General features: G+C 44.9%; 1 long non-coding RNA gene across 1 annotated transcript; it reads right to left on the bottom strand.

Annotated features, from left to right (window-relative positions):
* Positions 1-4,635: 4,635 nt before the first annotated feature.
* LOC139036071 (uncharacterized) lies at positions 4,636-15,074 on the bottom strand. Its single transcript, XR_011488799.1, has 4 exons — positions 14,968-15,074; positions 13,840-14,088; positions 11,868-12,044; positions 4,636-11,407 (listed from the first exon to the last, which is right to left on the bottom strand). It is a non-coding gene; the product is annotated as an uncharacterized lncRNA (long non-coding RNA).
* Positions 15,075-25,258: the final 10,184 nt, after the last annotated feature.

Genomic DNA, 25,258 nt, shown 5'->3' with positions numbered 1-25,258 from the left:
AGGACAGAAATGGCATGGACCTAACAGAAGCAGAAGATATTAAGAAGAGGTGTCAAGTATACACAGAAGAACTATACAGAAAAGATCTTCATGATTCAGATAATCACGATGGTGTGATAACTCACCTAGAGCCAGACATCCTGGAATGCAAAGTCAAGTGAGCCTTGGGAAGGATCACTTGGAACAAAGCTAGTGGAGGTGATGGAATTCCAGTAAGCTATTTCAAATCTTAAAAGATGATGCTGTGAAAGTGCTGCACTCAATATGCCAGCAAATTTGCAAACTCGGCAGTGGCCACAGGATTGAAAATGGTCAGTTTTCATTCCAATCCCAAAGAAAGGCAATGCTAAAGAATGCTTAAACTACCACACAATTGCACTCATCTCACATGCTAGTAAAGTAATGCTCCAAATTCTCCAAGCCAGGCTTCAATAATATGTGAATTGTGAGCTTCCAGATGTCAAGCTGGTTTTAGAAAAGGCAGAGGAACCAGAGATCAAATTGCCAACATTCGTTGGATCATTGAAAAAGCAAGAGAGTTCAAGAAAAATATCTACTGCTTTATTGAATATGCTAAAGCCTTTGACTGTGTGGGTCACAACAAAATGTGGAAAATTCTTCAAGAGATGGGAATACCAGATCACCTGACCTGCCTCCTGAGAAGTCTGTATGCAGGTCAGGAAGCAACAGTTAGAACTGGATATGGAACAACAGACTGGTTCCTAATAGGGAAAGGAATGCCATATATTGTCACCCTCCTTATTTAACTTAAATGCAGAGTACATCATGAGAAATTCTGGGCTGGGGGAAGCACAAACTGGAATCAAGATTGCTGAGAGAAATATCAATAACCTCAAATATGCAGATGGCACCACTCTTATGGCAGAAAATGAAGAACTAAAGAGCCTCTTGATAAAAGTGAAAGAGGAGAGTGAAAAAGTTGGCTTAAAGCTCAACATTCAGAAAACTAAGATCATGGCATCTAGTCCCATCACTTCATGGCAAATAGATGGGGAAACAGTGGAAACAATGGCAGACTTTATTTTTCTGGGCTCCAAAATCACTGCAGATGGTGATTGCAGCCATGAAATTAAAAGACACTTACTCCTTGGAAGGAACGTTATGACCAACATAGCGTATTGAAAAGCAGAGACATTACTTTGCCAACAAAGTTCTGTTTAGTCAAAGCTATAGTTTTTCCAATAGTCATGTACGGATGTGAGAATTTGACTGTAAAAAAAGCTAAGTGCCGAAGAAGTGATGCTTTTGAACTGTGGTGTTGGAGAAGACTCTTGAGAGTCTCTTGGACAGCAAGGAGAGCCAACCAGTCCAACGTAAAGGAGATCAGTCCTGAATATTCATTGGAAGGACTGATGCTGAAGCTGAAACTCCAATACTTTGGCCACCTGTTGGGAAGAACTGACTCATTTGAAAAGACCCTGACACTGGGAAAGATTGAATGTGGTAGAAGGGGATAACAGAGGATGAGATGGTTGGATGGCATCACCGACTCAGTGGGCATGAGTTTGAGTAAACTCTGGGAGTTGGTGATGGACAGGGAAGCCTGGCGTGCTGCAGTCCGTGGGGTCGCAAAGAGTTGGACATGACTGAGCAACTTAACTAATCAGTGAATTTAGCAAAGTTGCAGGATACAAAATCAATACACAGAAATCACTTGCATTTCTATATACTAAGAGTGAAAAATCAGAAGGAGAAATTAAAGAATCAATCCTATTCAGCATTGTAACAAAAAGAACTAAATTCTAGGAATAAACTTATCTAAGGAGACAAAAGAACTTTACACAGAAAATTATAAGACACTAATGAAAGAAATCAAAGATGATATGAACAGATGGAGAGATATTCCATGTTTCTATGTAAGAAGAATTATTATTATGAAAATGACTATACTTCCAAATGCAATCTACAGATTCATTGTGATCCCTATCAAATTACCAATGACATTTTTCACAGACCTAGAACAAAAAATTTCACAATTCATATGGAATCACAAAAGACCCCAAATAGCCAAAGCAGCCTTGATAAAGAAGAATGGAACTGGAGGAATCAACCTTTCTGACTTCAGATTATACTGCAAAGCTACAGTCATCAAGACAGTATGGTATTGGCACAAAATCAGAAATATAGACCAATGAAACAAGAATGAAAGCCAAGAAATAAACCCATGAACCTATGGGTACTTTATTTTTGAGAAAGGAGGCAAGAATATACAATGGGGCAAAGACAGCCTTTTCAATAAATGGTGCTGGAAATACTGACAACTATATGTAAAAGAATGAAATTAGAATGCTTCCTAGCACCATACACAAAGGTAAACTCAAAATTGATTAAAGACCTAAATGTAAGACCAGAAAGTATAAAACTCTTAGAGGAAAACATAGGCAGAACAATCGATGACATAAATCAAAGCAAGATCCTCTATGATCCACCTCCTATAGTAACAGAAATTAAAAACAAAAGTAAACAAGTGGGACCTGATTAAACTTAAAATCTTTTGCACAGCAAAGGAAACTATAAGCAAGGTGTAAAGACAACCCTCAGAATGGGAGAAAATAATAGCAAATGAAATAACTGAGAAAGGATTAATTTCCAAAATATACAAGCAGCTCATACAACTCAATGCCAGAAAAACAAACAACCCAATCAAAAAGTAGGGAAAAGACCTAAACAGACATTTTCCCAAAGAAGACATGCAGATGGCTAACAAACACTTGAAAATATGCTCAGCATTGCTCATTATTAGAGAAATGCAAATCAAAACTACAATGAGATACCCCCTCACACCGGTCAGAATGGCCATCATCAAAAAGTCTACAAACAATAAATGCTGGAGAGGGTGTGGAGAAAAGGGAATGCTCTTGCACGGTTGGTGGGAATGTAAATTGATATAGCCACTACAGAAGACGGTATGAAGATTGCTTAAAAAAACTAGGAGTAAAAGCACCATACGACCCAGCAATCCCACTCTTAGGCATATACCCTGAGGAAACCAAAATTGAAAAATACACATCTATTCCATTGTTCACCGCAGCTGTATTTACAATAGCTAGAATATGGAAGCAACCTAAATGTCCATCAACAGATGAATGGATAAAGAAGTTGTGGTACATACACACAATGGAATATTATTCAGCTATAAAAAGGAATACATTTGAGTCAGTTCTGATGAAGTGGATGAACCCAGAACCTATTATACAGAGCGAAGTGGGTCAGAAAGAGAAAGATAAATATCGTATTCTAACGCATATATACAGAATCTAGAAGAATGGTACTGAAGAACTTATTTACAGGGCAGCAATGGAGAAACAGACATAGAGAATAGACTTGTGGACATGGGGAGAGGGGAGAGAGGGCGAGATGTATGGAAAGAGTGACATGGAAACTTACATTACCGTATGTAAAATAGATAGCCAATGGGAATTTGCCATGTGGCTCAGGAAACTCAAACAGGGGCTCTGTATCAACCTAGAGAGGTGGGGTGGGGAGGGAGATGGGAGGGAGGTTCAAAAGGGAGAGGGACATATATACACCTATGACTGATTAATGTTGAGGTCTGACAGAAAACAACAAAATTCTGTAAAGCAATTATCCTTCAATTAAAAAAAAATTTCCATCAAGTTAAAAACAGAGAAAATAATAAAACCAATGTACCACCAGGTTCCTTCTTATACTAGCAACACACTGTCAATATTATTTCATCTCTAACATGCTCATGCCTACCACCACATGACCCCTAAGTTATTTTGAAGCAAGTTCAAGATTTCATGTCATTTTACCCATGAAATTTTAGACTATATCTCTAAAACATAACTCAAAATCTTAACCACAATTCTGTTATTAAAAGCTAAAAAAAATTATTGTTTTATATAATCAGAAAAAAAAAGCAGAGACATCACTTTGCTGACAAAGGTCTGTGTAGTCAAAGCTATGGTTTTTCAAGTAGTTATGTATGGATGTGAGAGTTGGATCATAAAGAAGGCTGAGTGCCAAAGAACTGATGCTTTCAAACTGGTGCTGGAGAAGGCTCTTGAAAGTCCCTTGGACAGCAAGGAGGTCAAACCAGTCAATTCTAAAGCAAATCAACCCTGAATATTCATTGGAAGGACTGATGCTAAAGCTGAAACTTCAGTACTCTGGCCACCTGATGTGAAGAGCTGGCTCATTGCAAAAGACCCTGATTCTGGGAAAGATTAAGGACAAGAGGAGAAGGGAGCAACAGAGGATGAGATGGTTGGATAGCATCACTGACTCAATGGACATGAGTTTGAGCAAATTTGGAGATAGTGAAGGACAGGGAAGCCTGGTGTGCAGCAGTCCATGGGGTTGCAAAGAGTCAGAAATGACTTAGCAACTGAATAACAACAACCTTTAAAGATACAATAATAAGAATGTTGTCTGATATCTAATCAAAGACAGTAGACTCCAGAAGTCATTGGAATGGCTTCTTTAAAATGCTGAAAGAAAAAAAATTATTCAAAATACATACTTCAAAATGAAAGAAAATTAGATATTTTCCCATAGAAAAAAGCTGAGAGAACTTGGCTCTTGCTGACTTTCATTACAAGGAGTCATAAAAAGTTCTCAGGCAAAATGGAAATGATGTTTTTACTGAAGAACAATTTTTCATTATTTTATTATGTTTAGCATCTTTGCATATCATTATTTGTCTGGAATTCTGAATATTTTCCTAGGATTTACACCCTAAAGTGGAATTACTAAGGACAAAGAATATGATTAGAAATGTTATTTTTACAACAACAAAAATTGCTAGTTCAGTTCAGTTCAGTCACTCAGTTGTGTCTGACTCTTTGTGACCCCATGAACCACAGCACAGCAGGCATCCCTGTCCATCACCAACCGCTGGAGTCTACTCAAACCCATGTCCATTGAGTTGGTGATGCCATCCAACCATCTCATCCTCTCATAGTCCCCCCTTCTCCTGCCCTCAATCTTCCTCAGCATCAGAGTCTTTTCAAATGAATCAGCTCTTTGCATCAGGTGGCCAAAGTATTGGAGTTTCAGCCTCAACATCAGTCCTTCCAATGAACACCCAGGACTGATCTGCTTTAGGATGGACTGGTTGGATCTCCTTGCAGTCCAAGGGACGCTCAAGAGTCTTCTCCAACAGTTCAAAAGCATCAGTTCTTCGGTGCTCAGCTTTCTTTCTAGTCCAACTCTCACATCCATACATGACCACTGGAAAAATCATAGCCTTGACTAGACGGACCTTTGTGGAGGAAGTAATGTCTCTACTTTTTAATATGCTGGCTAGGTTGGTCATAACTTTCCTTCCAAGGAGTAAGCCTCTTTTAATTTCATGGCTGCAATCACCATCTGCAGTGATTTTGGAGCCAAAAAAATAAAGTCAGCCACTGTTTCCACTGTTTCCCCATCTATTTCCCATGAAGTGATGGGACCAGATGCCATGATCTTAGTTTTCTGAATGTTGAGCTTAAGCCAACTTTTTCACTCTCCTCTTTGACTTTCATCAAAAGACTCTTTAGTTCTTCTTCACTCTCTGCCATAAGGGTGGTGTCATCTGCATATCTGAGGTTATTGATATTTCTCCCAGCAATCTTGATTCCAGCTTGTGCTTCTTCCAGCTCAGCATTTCTCATGACGTACTCTGCATATAAGTAAGGGTGACAATATACAGTCTTGACGTACTCCTTTTCCTATTTGGGACCAGTCTGTTGTTTCATGTCCAGTTCTAACTGTTGCCTCCTGACCAGCATACAGGTTTCTCAAGAGGCAGGTCAGGTGGTCTGGTATTCCATCTCCTTCAGAATTTTCCACAGTTTATTGTGAACTGCTAGTAAGTTGATCTATCTCTTTGCCAAATTTCCCTCAGCATATTGAGGGCTATCATCAGTGTGAACTCACTGTGAGTTACGAGTTTAAGGAAGCCTATCTATATTAATAATTGGAACTAAAATGCATCAGCCTTATTTCCTTCATCACTTCAGAAGTTTTCAGCTGGGTAGGCAGGTACAGACAACTCTTCACTTTAAGACAATGGTCCTCAATTCTAAACATTAGCATCTCCTATTTCATAGAAATATTACTAATTCTTAAAATTGAATGCTTTAATGTGAATTGATATGAATTCAGTTTAGTATGAATCCTCAAGGACAGACATGCACATCTATATATCTATATTTTTAAAAATTCTCAGGTAATTCCAGTGTGTAGTCAGGCTTAAAGGATCACTGCTTTAAAATTTTTTAAAGTTTGGTCAGTGTTTAGTAGCCAGATGAATTTTAACTGTTGACCTGTGAAGTACCTTTGACTTTTGCTTTCTTAGGACTTGGATTTACTTCTGATCATGGTTATACTTCAAAACTAGGATTGGTGGATAAAATACAAGATGCTCAATTAAATTTGAATTTCAGATAAACAGCCAATCATTTTTTAGAGAATGTATGTCCCAAGTATTGCAGGTGATATGCTTATCCTAAAAATGATTGTTTGTTTACATGAAATTCAAATTTACTGGATAGTTTGTGTTTTTATTTGCTAAATCTGCTATGCTCATCATAGTTAACACTTCAGGACACTCTCGATTTTCTGTGATATTTTCCTGCTCTTGCTGAGGAATGGTGTTGGGACTCGTCGTTTTATGAAGATGTTTGTGTCTATAGTAGATTTCAGCCTCATATTCTCTCTGCCCAGGGCAGAAAACTACATTCATCAAACTTGTGAAATCAATCCACAAAGAAACTTTCAACACGCTCCATGAAGTCTTGGTGGCCCCGTGGCTCATCCTAACATCTGTTGTGGGAAGCTTTTCTTTGGTGTAGGAACGGGTTCCAAATGGCCATAAGGTTTGTAATCGCCTCTTTAGACAGAGAAAGAATCTTCTGGAGCTTCTGCCTGCTGGTGAACAGCGTGTGTGGTGGGGGGTAGGCACTTGTTCAGACAGCAGTCACTGGAACTTCTGATAGCTGTGTGCAGGTAAGGGGAGCTGATGCCCGTTACCCCGGGAAAAGGGTACAACTGGGCGTGCTTTTTGCTTTGAGTGTGTGTATGTGTGTGTGTGTGTGTGTGTGAGTGTGTGTGTATTTGTGTGTGAGTGTGTGTGTTTAAAAAATGTTGCTTCTCCCTTAAGTAAGTCAGTCTCAGAGGGGGTGAACCAAACTGTACAAGTTGTCCTGGGGTGGGCAGAGGGAGAGGGGTCTCCTGTGTATAAAGGTATTTGGACCTTAAATTTAGTGGCTCCCTGAGACTTGAAGTCAGGGGCACCTGGTGAGGGCAAATGAAAAGAGACCGGCTAGAAAGCAAAGGGGAGTCTGGAAGCCATGTTGGATTCAGAGCTTGCCACCCCTAGAGTGATCTGGTGAATGCTAGCTAAAGGCGCATGGATGAGAACTGGAGAACTGAAGTCTCAGAGTCCCACCAGGGGACCGCACTGTAGCTCAGCAGGAAACTGAGCCAGTAAGAACGGCACCAGCACACCACCTGAAGCAGAAAGAGTGACTTTCAATAGTGACATCTTGTGGTGGCATCTCACAGTGGCAGCAGGGAGCTGAGCTTTTTCTTTATCCACCTGGTGCCAGGAAGCAGGACCCATAGAGTAGGCTTGTTAGTGCAGGGGAGGTGGGACGGCTTCAGAGGGAGAGCCTGGACTTTCTGTACAGAAGAGTGGGTGGGTGCTTAGACAGTTATGCCAAGCGGCTCAACTGGGTTCATATCCTTGTTCTGCCCCTATGAGGAATTCACAAGTTACTGCATCTCTTTCTGCTACCGCTTCTTTATCTGCAGAATGAAGATAATAATAGTACCTATCTCCTGAGGTTGTTGTGAGGGTTAGATGAGTTATGCATGCTAGAATAGTGCTTGGACATAGTAAGTGCTCAGGAAATTGTGCAGGCTGATGTTATTGTTGTTATGAAAGATAAAAAGAGATGAGACAATGTTGGTGCCCAAGTGAACTGACACCATAACAAGCTCAGAGAAAGAAGCCGTAATTCTCGCTTTGCAGATGATGTGCTGAGTTTCGGAGATGAAAGTGACTGGCCCAAGTGCATGTCACGTGATTTGATGGACATGATTTGAACTCTGGTTGTCTAATCTGACTTGTGTTTTCCTTGAAGCTTGAAATGACCTAACCTAAAAACCAGGTCTCTGTGATTCTTTACGCATGATAGGAATCAGATCCAATGTTATTTTTATGGCAAATGAATCTGAAGCTGAAGTGAACTCTATGGTAGAAAGAAAAGCCCCATTTATATGACTTCTGATTTTTTATCCTTGATCCATTGTTTCTCTTCCATCTTCAGTGCCTCTGCCTTGGCATAACCCTCATCTCTCACCTGAACTCTATAGTCATCTCCTAACCCCCTGGTCCTTCTCCCCTCTGTGCATCTAGAAGCATGGTCCTTCTAAACAGTACCCCCACCTCGAGCCTTCCAGGGTCTCCTCACCTCCTCTGAGACTGTCCGGACAGTTGAGCTGTGTGCAGTCAAACCCCAGTCCCCTCAGACTCTTTTCCTACTACTTTCCCCAGAGCTGGGTTCTCTTTCTTTCTCTAATCAAAGCATTTGGACTCTTCTGTAGTACCACTCACTGTGCTGTATTGTAACCATTGTTTGCATTCAGTGGTTCCAGGAGACTGTGCATTCTTTGAATGCAGAGATCATATCTGACCCCCTGGTGTCCCTCAGTGCCTGGTAGATAATCATGCTAGGAAGTGTTGATGAAGGGGACCCATCACCCTTGGGCTTATTTAGGATGTAGAGGTGGCCACTCCTTGAGCTTAGGGTCAAATGCAACTCCTTAGTGCATTATGGGTGGTATGAAACAGATGGGAAGAAAACAAATGGCCCTTATACACTATATTGGTGTGAAAATGCTGTATCTTTTGAGGAACCTGAAACATTGCAGTCTGGCTCTGTATAAGAGCTCTTCAGCCAATAAACCAGACAAACCGAAAGTTTATAATTGCCAGAACTTATCGAGGTACTTTGTGGTGATATCAGCAACAGCTGAAGTTGGAAAGCTTAGAGGCAGGTCCCAAAGGGCAGTGACAGCCAGAGCCCTGGGGTTCCCTGAGGGGCTGTATGGGCATGATGGGGACCCACGGTAGCCCAGCAAGTCTGCCAAGCTGACTGCCTGGCTTCAGTCCCAGCTTGGTTACACTGGCTGTGTGCCCTCGGCAACCTGCTCCGCCTCTCTGTGACAAAGTTTACTGTTTACCATCAGATCAGATCTGTCTCCGGAGCAGACTAGTTCATGAGGAAATATGCCCCCTTTTCCCATCTGTCCCTTGCCTCACCACCTCTGTTTCTCATGGTAGAGTCGATCCTTCTCCAGCAGATCTTCCCCACCCAGGAATTGAACCAGAGTCTCCTGCATTGCAGGTGGATTCTTTACCAGCTAAGCTATCAGGGAAGCCCGTAGTTGAGAGAGCACTGGGTTTTAAGATGGGAGGGGACCTGGTTTCTGGATCCTGATTGTCATCTATCAACTCCATGAACCTCTTGGGGCCCAGGGTCTTCAGTTAAATAAGACGGTTGGACTAAGGCGATTGCTCAGGATCATCCAACTCCAGATTCCTTGTCATGTCATCTCTTTCCACATCACTGACCCAGAGCTGACCATTCATCAGCCCCTTGAAGAGGGTGGCAAGGGGAGCCCCATCTGCTGTGGTTGAGGGAGGCTCAAGAGTACCAGGGTCCACATTACATCATTGAGATGCGATGCCAGCTGCTCAGCTTGTGAGTCCCACCGACTCACCTGGCCGCTGCTGATGCAGAGGGTCTGAATGTTCCTAACGGGGTAGGCGACGATCACTCCTCGGGTGTCCGGTGTGGGCTCAGGGGATCTTGTCCAGTTGCCGGTTAAGCAACATTTCAGCAAAACGGAGACTGGCCTCTTGCTTGTCTTGCACATCTGGGGGAGTAGGGTGCAGGGGCTGGGAGCATGTGAACGCTCAAGACACCAACCAGGGATTCGTGGAACCTGTCCTGTCAGGGACCCAAGTCTTCAGTTTTTCTCCAATACTATGAGCTTCCCCATCTCCAAATCATTTCTTTCTTTAAAAAGAAAAAAATTGCTTCAGTTAGCTAGAGTCAGTTTCCGTTTCTTAGAATCAAAGAGCCCACTGACACTGGATGGGAAGGATTTGGTCAGATGACTCATGGGCCTCTTCTAGCCCGGCAGGTACTGAATGAGTGAGTCAATAAATGACAGATTGATGGAATGAAACCAGCACTCCTCTAGGCTGAGCTCGGAGAGAAAGTAAAATTAGGGCAGGGGGGAAGAAGAAGGCGAGGAATGTGACTCCATGCGAACTCCAGCCAGACTGAGATGCTTGTTGCTTGGACCAGGACTCCAATGAACACCAGGAAACCTGCCCCAGCGAGAGCTTCTTTGTTGACTGATCGGTGACCTTAGGAAAGTCATGTCACCTCCCTAGATTCCATTTTTCTCTCTCAAAAGGAAAGGATTACTTCATGCTCTTTGCTCATCCCTCTTCTGTAGCTAAATGAAAATGCACGCATGAATAACAGCAGGCTTGGGGCAGCCAGTGTGGAGCGCTTCCTGTTGGGCTGTGAGCGATTTGAGGAAGCCGTTTCCATCTTGGTAATTGGGGCCAGATGCTTCAATGCAGACCCTGCTGACTCATCAACAGCTCTGCCTTCCTCCAGGCTGGGCTGGGGGTCAGTTCTGAGCTGGTACCATCTGCCTTCACAGAAGCGCTTTGCCAGGGGGGTGCAGAGGGGGGCGGCGGAGGAACACATATTTAGGGAGAGCACAGTCGGGATTCTGAAGGATGGGGAGTTTTTCTAGCTGGTGTGAAGATTTACTGGAAATAAATCACGATTTCTAAGAAGAAATTGCATAAATGAGTGTCTACACACGGAATTCAGAAGGGCTATGAAACTCATATGCGTTTGGAACAGGAAATGTTCCACAGCGCTCGTGCACAATGCTTTCCTGGCTGTTTGGGGGCTGTCTCGGGGCTGCAGGACCAAGCTCATGAACCAGACTCTACTGAGGTTTGGGAAGGTGGGCTGACGGCTCGCTTAACCTCGTGGCCTTTGGTGCTTTCTGCTTCCCCCGCCTTCTGTTTGCCTCCGTCATTCTTCCTGGTCCCCCATTCTTCCAGTTTCAGCCACTTTTTCTGCATGCTGCCTTCTCTCCAAGAACCCATTTTGGTTGCAAATGACTGACACTCAACCAGAGCAACTTGGGGATACAGAGAGACTCTATTGGCTCTTAAAGTCCAGTCCTAAATTTGAACAACCAAATCTCCCCAAGAGAAGGGTACAGCTGGGCTTCAGGAATGGCTGGAACCAGGTCTCGAATCAGCTGGCAGTCTCATCTTTGCTTTTCTCTGCGATGGTTTCACTGTCTCTCACCATAGACCAGCTTCTGCCACACCCTGCATGGGAAACACAGCTGCCAACAGGGCCGTCGGCTCACTTTTTGCAGTTCCTACGACTGGAGAGGGGCTGGTGTTTACTTTGGGTCCCAAGACAAATTAAGTAGGAAACCCGGCTGACTAAAAATCACAGCTTAAAATCACTCCTGTCGTAGCTCTGCCAATGACTACTATATGACCTTGCAAAATTTACTTTGCCTCTCTGGACACCAGTTTTCTCATCTAAAGGATGGGGATGAACAGAGTTCCCAGATCAGAGGCAGTTATCACCTAGTAGTTGGGAATAGAGAGGCTCTGGGGCCAGACTGCCCTGTTCCAATCCTAGTTTTACTATTTAGAAGCAGTGTGACCTGGGGCTGGTCCCCCAATCTCTGGGTGCCCTAGCGTCCTCATCTCTAAAATAGGAGCAAAAATAGAACTTACTCCTGGGGCTGTTTGAAGATTAAGGGAGTTCCCTTACCCAAAGAACGTGGCACAGTGAGTGCATCTCCCCAGCCATCAGTGCTGGCATCTGTCTGCTCCTTGCCGCCTCTGTCGCTCTTGATGACTTTTTTCAGCGTCTCTCCATGGCTGCAGCTCAAGTAAAACGGACGGTGACTTGATTGTTCGGCTGGTGGCCATTCTAGTCCTCTTACTGCTGCTCAAGAACATGAGTAAGAGGCGAGGTGTTCTTATAGGAATAAACTTGAATCCCTTCTAATTTATATCTTAAAAGTGATTGTTCTTGAGCCCTGGTTCCCTCTTATTAGTGGATTACTTTTAAGGACAGATTCTGAGCCCTGTGTCAAGTGGTTCACATCCATCATTTAATCGTCACAACAACACAGCAAGGCAAGTGTTCTTAGCCCTGTTTCACAGACTCGGGACGTGTGCCTCGGAGGAGAACAGTAACTTCCTAGAGATCACACGTCTGGCTTATGGAGAAGCTGAGATTCAAAGCTAGGACCTCCCACCTGCTTCTCCCACTCTGAGTTGCCGGCCTGCTTGCCCATGAGCTGATCCTCTGCTGGTTGGGGTTTCGTCTTGTTCACCTGGGGCCCAGCAGTTTTCTCAGGGTAGATGATAGACTCTGAGTGTTTGACATCGTGCCTCAAGCCTCAGTCACCCTCCTGTCTCTCCCAGAGGTCAGGGGACGCAGCAGGGGCTCTGCAAAAGCCCCCTGACTCTGGAGACATGGGTGGGGGTGGAGGAGACGGATGAAAAGGAGCATGTCAGTCCCGCTTCCCACCAGGAGGTGGCGCCAGTCTACGGGCCAGGCCAGGTCACCAGAGCTGCTGTCCCCGGCTTGGAACTGGCAGTGCAGCTTCAGGCCTCCGCAGAGCCCTCGCCTGGAGAAGCACCAGTTATTGGCATTACCTAGGGGGCGAGTGGCAAGGAGAGAGACCTAGGGGAGCAGCAAGACACCCACAGGGAGTGCAGCTAAAGTGCACCGAGGGCTCAGGGCTCCTGCTTCCCTGGGGACTGCCAGGATGGGCATACAGCCCCAGCCCTGCGGTGCTCGGGGAGCTGGGCCACCCTGGGCCAGGCATCAAGATTTTTCTGAGCCTGAGATGCTCTGAGCACAGCCTATACCCTGAATGTGAACAGTAAGAGGTAATAAACGAAGCATATCCCAGCACAGGGCTGGGGCTGTGTGTGTGTGTGTGTGTGTGTGTGTGTGTGTGTGGAGGGGTGGTGGGGAGAGGACCCTGGAACCCAGGCCTTCATCATGGAGGGCTGCATATCAGGCCTGGGACATAATGTCCAAATCAGAGCATGTGTACAATGAGGGACCCCACTGACAGGATGCTCCACAGGCCGAAACAGCTCCTGTTGTGAACTATGCTTGATGAACCGTCGTTCCATAAGGTAACTACCGCATGTCTTCACGTGTGCATGCCAGGGCTTCAGGACGGAAGAGGTCTGAGCCTCCTCCACCTCTCAGAGCCCAGTGCACTCAGGGCCCCCGGCCCCGCTGTCTTTCTGCACAAGGAACCTCGAGGTCCTTGACTCTAGTCTGAGTGGTCTTCCTTCACCTGGCAGGAGGGAACTCTGTGACTCCAAGGTCCCCTCTATCTCTATTTCCTTAAAAAATCAGATGTAGAATCCTCTTCAGAGATGTGGGGCTACTGAGAGCCACCTGATTTAAGACTACTATTTACCCATTCACTCCATTCATTCATTCAGTAATGACCAATCACCTCCATGTGCCAGGATCCCTGGCAGGGGCTGAACTCGACGGATACAGCCCACTGCTTCAGCAGTCTCTGAGGTTTAATGGGGGAAACAGGCAGTTGAGAAGGCAATTGCTACACAGTATGAGAAGTGCCCCAGTGGCAGAAGTACACAAGAAATATCATGGAGAGCTTCCTGGAGGAAGAGGCACCTAAAGTGAGGGGGAGTCAGCTAGGCTTGAGAAGTGAGGGGTGGAATTGGACAGAGGGCTTCAGTACCTCCTTGTTTAGTGGGTGGAAGGCCGGGTTTTTTCTCCTCCCTTGGTTACTCTCATCACAGGGACCCACAACCTGCGGTGGCAGGAAGTCCACTTCCATCTGTCCATATCACTGCAGTGTCTTGTGCAGAAGAATCAAGAATCTCAAAGGGACTTCCCTGGTGGTCCAGTGGTTAAGACTCCATGCTTCCAATACAGAGAGCACAGGTTTGATCCCTGGTTGGGGAACTAAGATCCCACATGCTGCATGCTGTGGCCAAAAATAAAATGTATTTAAAGATATTAAATTTCATAGTAATCTGATATAATCATTTATTTAAAAATACATGAACAATCTTTAAGTCTATTCAGTACATCTTATAAAATTTCATTCTAACATTTTTTATTCTTGAAAGTCTTATTATAGATTACTTTATCTTGCATCTTTGCAATAAAATTAAACACACACAAATTAAAAAAATTTTTTTATTTCTTGTGATCACATCCTAGATTAAGCTATATTATAATTTTAATGAATATACAAGTGAGCAAAGCCATATGAGTAAATTAAAATTTTTATAAATGATAAGTATAAATGTAAAAAAGGAAATTCATTTCTTAATAATGTAAACTGAGCATTTAAATATTAATTGGTTCATTTATCCATTGTGGAATATTACTGATTGCTACAATGAGAAAGAGTTCAGTTAATTTCTCTTTTTATTGAATATTTTTATAGAGGTAAGCACTGGAAAGTTTTGTTCACATAAACAATAGCAATGGATGTATTTTATTGTAACATTGTCATATATATCATTCTTGGAACTTTTTATGGATGACATTCTTAAAAATCACTTAATGATCTATCATCAAAAACCACTTTTAACATTACATCAGCTAATGGTTTGACTAATTCTTCAAGTTTTGTTGAAAGCCAAGAATTAGAAATCATTGATTTGCAAAGGATTTGCAACCCAATCATTAGAGTAATTAATGTTCTCAGTTTCTGGGAAGTACATCAAAAAGGCTCTATACTGAGACCTATCAAATAAGTGTTAATTATCCTCTCATTCCTTTACAGAGGAACTTTTTTAAAAACTGATATTCCCAAAAAGAGTTGGGAAATATGCAAGCATAAATTTCTGTTTACCTTTATCATCTTCACATTTTTGATGAAATGCTTTTGTCTCAGCAAATGCTTTAAACACATTTACATCTAAACTTTGGAAAATGTTCACCAGATATTCTAGGTGCAAAGCTAATTGTCATTGTCAAACTGATTAACCAAGTCAAGTTTACTTATTTCAAAATATGACACACAGAAAAGTTCACTGTGTAGAATTTTATGGGTCAATAAATAACAAAAAAGCAAACACTTAATTTGCTCTTTGCTGGCTTCCCGGAAGCCCCACCTCATGCCTCTTCTGAGTCACACCTTCTTCCCTTTGTCCTGGAGGGTTCCACTGTCTTCACTTTATGCTGTTCATGCTTCTTTATAATTTGCCATATATGGGTATTCACCCCTGAACAATACAGTATTGCTTAATTCTGATTTTTTATAAATAGAAACCTACTGTATGTTTTTAAAGAATGTCTTAATTTTGTTTGAGAAATCCAACATACATTTATATGCAATGGCAGTCTGCTACATTTTCCTTTTGGTATAGTTGTCCATTGTTTGAAGTTACCACATTATATTTATCCATTCTGCTATTAATGAACATTAGAGTAATTTTTGTTTTGGAACTGTAAGAATCATGTTTCTATGAATAGGTGTTTGGTTCAACCTAGAAGTAGAAATTGCTGAATTCTAGGGTAGTCCTATCTTCAATTGCAGTATGCGGTGCCAACCTGTTTTCTAAAGTGGCCGTACCAAAATTATACCTCTACTCTGAACATGAGAATTCCTTTTGCTTCACATCCTCACCCACACTTGGTGTGATCAGTTTGAATAGTACACATTTGTATATTTTTGTAACTCCTGGATATTTGTCATTCTTTGTACTTTTGTACTTATACATTCTGGTGGGTATAGAGTGATATCTCACAGTGATTTTATTTACATTTCTCTGATACTGAATGGAGCTCAGCTTCTTCTGTGAATTGCTTGTTCAAGACTCTTACCATTTTTCTCTTGGAATGTTTGCTTCTTGATCTTTTGTAGAAGTTCTTTTTGTATTTTGTATTTGATCCCAATACCACTTATATGTGTTGCAAAGATCCTTTTCTAGCTTTTAAATGGTTGTTTTTGATGGAAATGTTCTTAATTTAATGAGATCCAAACAGTGGTCTTTTCCTCGTTTGTTATAGCTATCTGTATCCCAATTAGGAAATTTTCTCCTACATTGGAGCCATGAAGACAGTCTCCCATATTATCTTACAGAAGTTTCATTGTTTTCTTTTACCTTTAGGTTTAGAATACACCTGGAGTTGATTTTTGCATGAAGTGTGAAGTGTTATTTCATCCTCCTTTCCATAGAGATATTCAATATTATAGTTTTACTTATCAAAATATTGTCCCTTTTCCACTCTCTTATAGAGCCACACTTGTTAAATTGTGTGTGTGTGTGTGTGTGTGTGTGTGTGTGTGTGTGTGTATGCATTGCAAGGCTTCTGGGATGTCTAGTCTGGTCTTTGGATCTATTTGTCCAAATCTGTGTCCAAATTTTTGACTTGTCCAAATCAAAATCAAACTATTTTGATTACTGTGCTTTTATAACAAATCTTGATATTAAGTAGAGTGTGTTCCCCCAACTTTTTCTTCTTGAACATCTTAGCTATCATGTTAGTTTGGGTTCTCCAAGAACAGACCAAGATGGTATTTGTTCAGTTGCTCAGTCATGTCTAACTCTTTGTAATCCTTTGGACTGTAGCCCGCCAGGCTCCTCTGTCCATGGGATGTTTCAGGCAAGAATACTGGAGTGGGCTGCCATTTCCTACTCCAGGGGATCTTCCCAACCCAGGGATCAAACCTGCATCTCTTATATCTCCTGCATTGCAGGCAGATTCTTTACCACTGAGCCATTGAGGAAGCCCAAGATGGCATTAACAATTAATAAGTACATTTTATTAAGGGAAATGCTTATCATCATTAAGCTAGTCATGGCTTGTCTTGCTTTTTATCATCATCATCCTGAATGTTTCACTGGATTGGTGAACTCAGTAAGAAAGTGAATATTAAATCTTACATGCTTAAGAGTGTGCAAAGGACGTCTAAAGCTCCATCTTAATACCTATCTGCTAAATCGGCTAAGGTTCCCCTTCATATGCTGGTCTTAAGCCCTTTCCTTGGCTCTCGACTGCTCACAATAGCGACACTCTCCCACAGACCACACACTCTTGTCAGACACAATAATTTTCACTTGGGGAAGACGTACGGTCAACAGGGGTCGGGGTGGGGGAGGAGCTGGGTGAATCAGCAGATCTCTCTGTTAGAGACACGCGCCTCCCCCCACCCCTCCACCCTACCCCTGGGAAGTTACTGCTCCACCCAGCCTTTCTCAGAGAGTGGACCCAGTGACGGGAAGTGCACGGGATGGTTCTAGCTGGGACACAGGCATGATAAGAGCGTCTCACAAGGTGAGATCGTTATTCCTCTTTCAACTCTCCGCAGTACTTCTCACCACATTAAGAAAATCTTGTTTGGAGTTTATAAGTTTTCAAAATGGCCGTAACCTTTGTTCATCTTTGTACAAAGAGGACACTGGGCTGCAGACAGCGTCTGGTTAATATTTAATCAGTTGTTTGCTTTTCTGTATGTTTGTTTTTGCGGTCATCTCCTAAGTGGTAGTGAACTCTTGCCAAGTTCCAAGGAGTGTTGTGAATTGGTCCTCACCAACAACCCCATGAGAGAGTCCTAGGTTCCCTGTTTTTCAGATACGGAAGCTGAGGTTCAGAGGATTTTAGTAAATACCCAGAGAGTCACAGGGAGGACAGGGCCAGGCTTGGATTCAATCCAGAGCCCATGTTCTTAGCAGCTACTCCCTACTATCTCCTTTGGGACAGTGATACTAAGTTTCCTTTAGAAATTATTTAAATTAAAGCTAATTTAAATATAATTTTTAAAGTAAATAATTAAAAAGTAGAGGTACTAGTTGAATGGAGCAAAAATGGAGACAGAAGTCCTGGGAAGATCCAAGTCTGGGAAACATCGGCTTAGCCCAGGCTAAAGCGTCCTACCCTGAGGGCTGCAAGTCTCCAGCTCTGTCTGGACTCAGTGCAGAGCAGCTGGGGTGCAGGGGGAAAGCAGGGGCCCATTCTGGTCCCCATTTAAAGGTTGTTGCAGGGTAACCCATCTGGACACGGGCTGACGTATATCCTTTTATCTCTCTCATAGTTTTTACCATGTAATTGTTTTACCCATTCAACAATATGGTGAAATATGGTGATAATTTAATAGCATAAATCAGAGCTTTCTCAGCAAATGTAGTGTAATGGTCAAGAGGGGTTGTGAGGATGAATGAGTCAAGTATTTAGTCAAGTATTTAGAATAGTGTCTGGCACCACATATATGCATTTAAGGGCTTCTCAGGTGGCGCTAGTGGCAAAGGACCTGCCTACCAATGCAGGAGACATAAGAGACGTGGGTTCGATCCCTGGGTTGGGAAGATCCCCTGGCGGAGGGCATGGCAGCCCTCTCCAGTATTCTTGTCTGGAGAATCCCGTGGACAGAGGAGCCTGGTGGGCTACAGTCCATACAGTCGCAAAGAGTCAGACATGACTGAAGTGACTTCACACACACACACACACACACACACACACACACACACACACGTGCACTTAGAGGGGTGTTTGGGGTGAGGATGGTTAAAGGAGGATGAGAATGGGCTGAGGGCTAGGGACCAGGGGCTCTCTGAGTCCCAGAGGAAGCAAATCCTTGATGAACTCTAACCAGTGGCAGCTTCACAATCGATCGGTCTGATGTGTTTCAGGTGGTAGCACAGACCTGCCAGAGCCAGCTGGGGAACACCAAACCATTCTGCCCTGGCACCTGAAGAAGCATCTGACAGAGGGCCATGCACCACCAGCGGCAGCGCACAGCCACGGAGCAGAACAGTAACGGGTTCTTGTATCAACGTTCGTCAGACACCTACCCTGTGCCGAGAGCTACAGAAGCTGACTCCCGAATCAAGGAGTATGTATTGTTTCTTGAGATGGGTGCCATCAGGCAGAAGTGGGCTCTTAAGGCTGGCAGAGTTGGATTCTTCTAGACCTCTGAATGAGTCAGCTTAAGGTCAACAGAACAGGATTAGGCAGGGACCCAGGCTGCCCGGTGAGACAGGTGCTGAGAGCTGGACATGCTTCCATTCGCCTGCTGAGCCCTTCTGCAGCACTCTGCTGGGCGCCCACAGACCTGCCAGTGGTTCCAGAGCAGGGCCTTGTGTAGAATGAAAATGCGCATGCCACATACTCATTGTCTAATTGCACAAATCATTTATCCCTCTGGGTCTCAGCTTTCCCATCTGTAAACTGCAATTTGTTACAGTACCTACCTTCCAGGGTTGCTGTGTGGCCCAAATTAGCTAAGGGAGGAACGCTGCCTGCTGTTGCTGCTAAGTCACTTCAGTCGTGTCTGACTCTGTGCGACCCCATGGACGGCAGCCCACCAGGCTCCCCCGTCCCCGGGATTCTCCAGGCAAGAACACTGGAGTGGGTTGGCATTTCCTTCTCCAATGCATGAAAGTGAAAAGTGAAAGTGAAGTCGCTCAGTCGTGTCCGACTCTTCGCGACCCCATGGACTGCAGTCTACCAGGCTCCTCTGTCCATGGGATTTTCCAGGCAAGAATAGTGGAGTGGGTTGCCATTGCCTTCTCCGGGAACGATGCTTAGCACTTAGCAAATGATCAATCAGTGATAGAGTTATCTGTTATCAGATCACTATTACCAGCTGTGTCATTCCTACTGTGCTAAAGGCAGGGCAGGGCTCTCGAGCTTGTTTGACAGGTTAGAGGAGGCTGCATGGAGGTGAAGTGATTACCCTAGGATGCAGGCTGCTAGAGGAGAAAGCACTATTTGAAGCCCCAGTACCCCCTTCACTAGGTAAGATATCCCAGGCATGATGTGACATCCAGCCTAGGGGTCCTCTGAACTGACCACAAAGAGGAACAATGAAGTTCAGCACTTAGAGGGTAACTGGGACCCCTGTATGCTCAGATAGACAAGGATTTGTTTTGTTTGATTTACATCGCTGCTATGGACAAAAATGTGGCCAAAGTGTTCATTTGGACAGGGCACAGGATTAGTAAACTAATGAAGATGGACTTTATCTATACCTTCATGGCCAAAGCGAATCATCTAAGTTTTAAATGAGATACTCCTTGAATCTGCATACATGTGTTAGGTGCACACAGGCTCAGAAAAAGGTCTCCTATAGCGTGAGACCCACATCGGCAGTTTAGCATGAGGCTCTGGAATCACGCTGCCTTGGTTCAAATCCTGGCTCCACCACTTCTGAGCCGAACTAGGGGGCTTCCTGGCAGGCATCAACCTCCTCCTGGGTAAGATGGTGATGATAGAGGCATCTGTTTTGCAAGGTTCTGTCAATTCAGCTGAGGCTTCACTGAGGCTGTGCTATATAAAGCACTTAGCACAGGGTCTGGCAAACAGGCTGCTGCTGCTGCTAAGTCGCTTCAGTCGTGTCTGACTCTGTTCAACCCCATAGACAGCAGCCCACCAGGGTCCCCTGTCCCTGGGATTCTCCAGGCAAAAACACTGGAGTGGGTTGCCATTTCCTTCTCCCCTGGCAAACAGGAGGTGCTCCGTAATGAGACCTATTACCATAATTAAGACCGAATCTCACTTAGACTTACAAGGCGGTAGCTTTGCAGCCCAAACACCAACAGATCATTCTCCCCACTTGTGGACATGATTGATAGCTCAGTCTGGAGTGCTGGTATGTAAGCTCCTGCATGCCTATTACCTTCTGGAAGTCAGCCCCTGCATCTGTGTGTCTTTATATCCCCAGACTGCACCCTCTCCCTTCATGACCTGGGCCTAGTGCTTGGCACAGTGGGGGTCTCCCTAATACCTACCCCCTAGAGCTGAGTGTGTCTTCCATCAACTAGGGGAGGGTGTTTCAGAGGGCCGGCACAGTGGCAATGCCTGGGTCCTGGGCCAAGGAGAATGAAGCCAGGAGGACCCTGTAGACAGACACCTGGCTGAGACTTCAACAAGGCCCTTTTTCTGATTAAAAGTGGTACTTTCAGGGAACTTTCCAAGCATATCATAATTGATGGGGTGCTAATAGCACACACCAAGATTTAAAACAGCCAAACTGGATAGATCATTGAGCCCCTTCTGACTCAATTTTCATCTCAAGAAATCGGAATAAAAAATACTTGTTCCTTTAGGGTTTTGTAAGGATAAAATTAAATGATGTGTGACGTGAAGACTTTCTCTCTCTCTCATACACACACACAGTTTACTAACAACTGGTTTTCCACCTTCCACCCTGACCGGCTGGTGGGAAGATAGGGGGCCCACATCTAAGTCCCTTGTCCCTACGTCACTTTGATCCCGTAAAGCTCCCCTCCTGACTGCAGCCTCTAGAAAGAAATGGCTGGCACGCTGCTTACTGGGCAGGAGTTGGATTATCAAACGTGATGGTGATGATCCTGGTGATTCGTCACCTCAGCAGGGTGAGGCCAGGAGTGTGACATCCCATTTCAGGTGGGAGATCCACAATCTAAAGGTAATCCCTCTCTAAGGGCAAACACCTCAGCAGTGAGTGCAGAACACAGCTCAGGTGCTTGCTCTGAGAGAGAAGGGCCCCGCTGACGACTCCACCCCCTCTCATGTGGGTTCTGACGACTCCACCCCTCTCAGGAGGGGTCTGACGACTCCACCCCCCTCTCCTGCGGGGTCTGACGACTCCACCCCCCTCTCCTGTGGGGTCTGAAGATGCCACCCCCCTCTCAGGAGGGGTCTGATGACTCCACCCACTTCTCCTGTGGGGTTGGATCAGCTCCTGTTCAGCTCTTCAGGACTCTGTCTCCGGGGCTTCTGAACTGGCCCCTGCCAGACTCCAGCTCTCGCCTTGACCCTTGCAAAGCTGTGACGTAGAGTCAGACGTTTGGTAAATCAGAAGTCAGCCTTGGCGCTCTGACTCCAGAGTCTGAATGTTTTACCCCTACATCTTTTTGTTGCCACCTCTAGGATGGAAGGAAAGAAGGAAGGAGGAAGGCTCTGTTCCAAGTTGTGAGGATGGGATGAAAGACTCCCATGTGTGAAACTGCATTTACACATTCAAAATATCAGAATAAACCATTGCCATCGTTAGACCGAAGCTCGTCTCTTTCAGAAGGACGTTTGTCTCCTCTGTGCTGGGCCTTCAGAACCTCTGACATATTGAGGAGATTCCTGGGGCTTCTCCAGCCTCTGAGATTCTCCTTGCCCTCCAAGCTCTATGGCTTTTCTCTCTCTCTGGTATGTGAGGGAGACAGGACTCACCTCAGAAAAGGGAGAGTCAGAGTTTCCTGCCTTTGGCCATCTTGCATCTCTGTGTAACCTCGGGCGAGGCCCCCACACACTCTGTGTCCACAACCACCTTGGTCTGTGATGAGAAGGTCACCCTGCCCTGCTGGTCACAGGGCTGGGAGGATCCAGGAGAGCCTGTGTGTGCAGCCCCTAAATCGGGTGCTAGATCCCAGCACCTGAGTCCTGACATCACCTGATGCCATAGAGACTGACGGCAGCACAGACACAGAACACTTCCTTCACCAAGGATGTTGTGTTGGACCTGGCTGCTTCAGAGTTTAATATCTGATTACAGTTTTGTTTTTTTTTTTCTTTTGCAGTTAAGCTTGCATACAATGAATCTTATCACTCCAGAATGCTCTCTCTTGCCTTGTCCAGTCATTCCACCCCCAACCCGAGAGATAATTGCTGTTTTATTTTTTTTAAATATTTATTTATTTATTTGGCTGCTCTAGGTCTTAGTTGAGACATGTGGGATCTTTGATCTTCGTTTTGGCATGTGGGATCTGGTTCCCTGACCAGGGATGGAACCTGGGCCCCATGCATTGGGAGCTCCGAGTCTAAGCCAGGAAAGTCCCTGTAATTGCTGTATAGATCACTTGTTTTAGCCATAAATTAGTCTTGCCTGTTTATGGAAGACTTTGACTGGGATTGCCAAGGGTCCCCTGAAAGATGGTGCCATTTTTCAGTCTTCTCAGGAGAACGAGAGGGGCTTTGGGCTAACAATTTCTGTCTTCTCTTCTCCCCACCTCTCAGCTTCTCCTACATCTGGCAAGCAACACAGTGTAGACTGGGTGTTTGGGAGTTTGAAGGTGACCCGCCTTCAGGGAGCTTGCACCCTTCTGCCTGCCCCTGGGACTGGCCTGGACATAACTCCTGCTGTGTCCCTTTCTAGGAGTGTCTGGTTTGCATACCCCAGTGCAGGCTTTCTGCCACCATTTGCAGGCTTGCCAGGTGGATGCGAGCAGGCAGGGAAGGCAGGGGCTGTCACCTTCTAAGGACTTTCGGAGGCCAGTGGACATTGCTCCCAGGTCACACCACCTGGTAGGTCGCTGGTGGCTCTGACCCTGTAGTGGGGGGTACAGGAGATTTGAATCAAGTTTGAGCTGGAAAGTGCGAGCTCTAGATTACTGTTGGCTTAAATTCTGATGAGGAGCCATATTTTACCTTTTTGTTTCAGATCGGTTGAAAAAATGCTCGAAAAGGAAATACAAAATCCATCTCTTTCCATGAATATTATCCCCAAGTCTTGGAACATTCCCACGGGTACTTGTACGTAGCCTGCTCTGAGGCCAGCCTCTCCCAGTGTCCGCTGTCCCCTGGGGGTGGCCAGAGAAGGCATGCATGTGCCAAAAGCCAGCTAGAAGGATAGAAGCTGTGATTCCAGGGGCTCCTGAGAGGTGCAGAATGACATGACCTTAATCAACCTTTCCTGGGTGAAGGAAGAGGCCCCACAGCAGGGGAGCTGGGAAGAGGGTGCAGTGCAGTGCAGTGCTGGAGGCTTCCTGAGCAATCAGACAGGGTGGGGGACGGCTCCGTGGCCCAGCAGGCAGGACCTCTCTGCAAAGCCTGGAAACCATCACCTCCTGCTCTCTGTTGGTCATGCTCACTTGGGTGTGGACTGATTAGGAGATAGGTCAGGAAGAGAGAAGAGTCTTGTGACCTGGATTACAGGCGAGGAAGAGAGAGCAGCGAGGACACAGGCCGGCGAGGAAGGAAGGCAGGAAGGTTGTAGCTGGGAGCTGCCCTGAAGAGTCCTCTGAGTTGGCAGATCCCTGAAGCTGATGGAAAGGAAGCAGGCCCAGGATGGGGAGGGGTCAAAGGACTCACCTGGCAGCAGGAGGATCCCTGAAAAGGCACAGTGGCCAGGCTAGAAAATGATGAGAGTAGTGGAAAGGGAGACCTTTTTTGCTTCCTGTTGCAGGATTTCATGAGTGAGTGTGTCTGTGCATGTGTGTGTGTGTGTGCATGTGTGTGTGTGAGTGAGAACCTTGGGGGCTGACCCAGGAGCTTCAAGGTTACTCTGTGTCAGAGGCTTCCCCCAAATTTAGGAAGCCCTACTGTTCTGTGTTCTTCAGGGCTGACACAGCCCCTCTGTGGCCCCAGAACTCACAGCACACAGCCAGGTTGCACCTGCAAGGCCAGCAGAGGCAGGAGGCCACCTGGCCTGCCTGGCCTCTCCCCTCCCCTAGCCCAAATGCAAACTCAGAGAAAAACCTCTTTCCCTCCAGCTGGGATCTCAGGGTCACCAAGCACCTGTCACCAAACTCAGACTTGCCCTGTTTTGGGACAGTGACCCACAGAGCTTGGCCCTAGACATCACAGGCAGATGGCCATATCCCAGCCATTCAACAAAAGGCAACAACAGGGCCAGTGTGTTGGGGTGGGAAGGGTTGTTGTTCCTGAGAAGCATTAAATAAGTACTGTCTCATTTTGAATAGCTGGAGCTCTCCAACCTTAGACTGCAGAGACTCACTAGAAAGCTAGTAAAGGCTCCATTACTGGTGATATCCAGGCCGAGACTGGATAGATGCTTGGCAGGGACCGTGTGTGTGTGTGTGTGTTTCAGAAGAAGAACAGTTGTGTGACCAACAACAGTTCACACGACTATTGTAGGCTTGCACTAGATTCATGTTTCCCCTCCATGTACCATCCTCCAGACTTTTGAAATATCTGGGACCCATTTAATTATATTATATATATATTTTTTTCCTTTAAACAATTCATTCTTTTGGACACAAATATTTGTTTAAAGAAAACTTGCAATCGGTACCATGAACAAAACCCAGCATCGTGTGGTATAAATAGATGGTAATGGTTAAAATCATCATCAGAACCACCACCACAATCTAAACAGTGTCATCAAATCCTGGCTGTGTACTATCGTCTTCCTTATCTGGGTCAAAATGGAGATAGCAAGTTAGATGATAAAGAGAGATCCACTCCCCAAAAGACTTTTCGCTTAA

The sequence above is a fragment of the Odocoileus virginianus genome, chromosome 7, assembly GCF_023699985.2.
Source record: "Odocoileus virginianus isolate 20LAN1187 ecotype Illinois chromosome 7, Ovbor_1.2, whole genome shotgun sequence".
Classification (NCBI taxonomy): Eukaryota; Metazoa; Chordata; class Mammalia; order Artiodactyla; family Cervidae; genus Odocoileus; species Odocoileus virginianus.
This window is presented reverse-complemented; position numbering and strand designations above follow the sequence as displayed.